General features: G+C 33.4%; 1 protein-coding gene across 1 annotated transcript in view; it reads left to right on the top strand.

The window, feature by feature from the left end:
- The window catches only part of LOC107701617 (serine/threonine-protein kinase OSR1-like), a gene marked incomplete at its 3' end in the record, with an annotated part of 30,126 nt that overhangs the window by 785 nt on the left and 26,741 nt on the right, over positions 1-2,600 (top strand). The window lies entirely within an intron of this gene.

The raw sequence follows: 2,600 nt of genomic DNA, 5'->3' as shown, positions 1-2,600 counted from the left end.
TTAACTTTTATAAAGAATATCTCTTTGGATTTGAGACTTTAGTCTTTGCAACTTTACAGATCTTCTTTATTCACCAAGTGCTTGTAACACTCCAAAGAGAAAGGAAAAAATTAAATTGCATCATATGACCCCTTTAACAGTTTCACTACCTTACTGAAATTCGGAATGTGTCGAGGAAGTTTATTGCCACTCACATAAATATCCAGTTGACATATAGCATTTAAGTATTTGCCAAATAGTTGTACATTACATATAGTTTGCATTTCAGACTGCCACAAAGCAGCAAAATTACTCTGGCAACAACGCCTCATTCTGCTGATAAGCAGGAACACGTGCAGTAACGCTCCTTCAGTAATGACAGCCTAGCCCTTCGGGCAGACATTCTTCAGATTTTGGTAGCCCAAAATGAATTTAAGTAGCCCAAATAAAAAAAAGACATCGACTGAACTTCACTGCGGACAAATCAGCATGATTAAAAACTTCAGTGATTGCTTTTTTTTCTTCTAATAACAAGTCAAGAGAGTAGAACCCACGGCTCGGATCATATTGCATTATCATATCAGATTTTGAGTAACAGATCGGATCATTTTGCAAATGAGCAAAAAAAAAAAAGGTTCTTTATTATTTAAATAACAGAATACTTCTTTGATAACACAGCAAAAATAGTAGCATATAGGTATGTAACGATTCACTCAAGTCACGATGCGATTCACGATACTGATTTCACAATACAATTTTCTAAAGACAAATTATAAATGAAAAGACCTGTGTCCTTTTATAATTTCTCCAACAAAATGCTGCACATTTCTTTGTGAAATTGAACTATGTCAAATAATAAAACTAACTTGAATTTTTTAAACAAATACCACACGATCCAAACAAAGATGCTAAATACATGTTATTTAGATTGCAATTAGATTGTATAATTTCGAAATTTGAAGCAAAAACAGAATGGTCTAATTTTAGTTTTGTGAATAAGGGTGCTTTCACACCTGTAGATCGATTGCTTTGTTCCTAAACAGGATTCAAATTATTACAATGTTACGTCTGTAATGCTCACTAAGGCTCACCATTTATTCGATCAAAAATACTGTAAAACAGCAATATTGTAAAATATTATTACCATTTAAAATAAGAAATGTCTATTTTAATACATTTTAAAACATATTTTTTCCCTTGATGGCAAAGCTGAATTTTCAGCAGTCAATACTCCAGTCTTCAGTGTCATATGATCCTTCACAAATCATTCTAATATGCTTGATTTGGTGCTCAATTAGTATCAGTTATTATTGGTCTGCAAATATTAATGATAATTCTTATGCAATGTTGAACAGTTGCAACAAATAGAAAAGAGTTATTTTAAATTTAAATAATTTTTCACAATATTACTGTTATTAATATTATAATATTACTGTTAGCAAGAGACTTCTTTAAAAACAAACAAAAAAAAACCAAACAATTATTCAAAACTTTTTACTGGTCTTTAGCCTATACATACATAGTAATAAATACATAGCTTGTGCTATTAATTAGTCTTTTTTTTTTCTTCCCATGTGGGTTTTGGTGGCAGTTTTGTATGATCTTTTTTTTTTCTTTTTCTTTTTTAATTTTAGCTAGCAAACAAAGTAAATTTGTGTAGCTTAGTGATTAAAGTTTGGGTCTGGGGACTGAAAGGTTAAAGAGCAGGTCATATGGGTTTTTGAAAAATATATTTTTTCTGCCTGTTACCTATAAACGTCACAAGGTAACACATTTACATAATCCCCGCCTGCCCGCGAAATACGAACACTCTGACCTGCCCACAAACACTTCCGCTAGTTAGTGTGTTTACATCAGGTCGAGAAGACGCTGTGTTCTGCGTTGTGGAAGCAAGTTTGTTTTGTTTTTATTGCTGAAAGATGATTTATTGCCACATACAAAGTTTAAACTTACCACTGAGAAACGTCCTGATCAAGTCATGCTTGCAATGGAGTTTCCGGTTGAGCGACTGCATCGGTATCATCCTCAGACTCGGACTCGAATTGATGAGGTAATATCGATGCCATTTTTGTAAGCTTATAGCATCTTTGTTTACAAGTAATCCTCCGGAGCAAAAGATGTTAATGGGCGTTTCGTTTCCGACACACATTGTATACGGAAAGACCAGTCACAACAGACTTGGCCAGCTGACCAATCAGAGCAAAGTAGACTAATGGAAAGGAGGAGTTTACAGACCTTAAGCCCAGAACTAGGGATGTTCATTTTAAATGAACGGTTAACCGTTAAACGACCGCAAGAATTTTGACTGATTAATACAATCAGTTAAACGGTTTAAAAAGTAATTTATTTTTCAGTAATTTATCAAAATATTTAAAAAGGTTTGCTGCATGGTTAAAATACTCTACATGTATAAAAAATAGTTTTTTTAGAGAAAAAAATATATAAGTCGCGTATAAGTCGCATTTTATTATTTCATTCAGAAATAGGCCTAATGCCGACGCGAAATGTTTACAAACATTAGGGCTGTGCAATTAATTGCATGCGATTGTCATGCGCATCTTGTCAGTAAAGGCGGTCCCGTGATTAGTAGTAAATCTCCATCACCTGCTTTCAGATTGAGC

This window comes from Sinocyclocheilus anshuiensis, unplaced genomic scaffold (genome assembly GCF_001515605.1).
Source record: "Sinocyclocheilus anshuiensis isolate Anshui unplaced genomic scaffold, SAMN03320099.WGS_v1.1 scaffold1626, whole genome shotgun sequence".
In the NCBI taxonomy this organism is placed as follows: domain Eukaryota; kingdom Metazoa; phylum Chordata; class Actinopteri; order Cypriniformes; family Cyprinidae; genus Sinocyclocheilus; species Sinocyclocheilus anshuiensis.
Note: the sequence above shows the minus strand (reverse complement) of the source record. Positions and strands in the feature narration are given on the sequence as shown.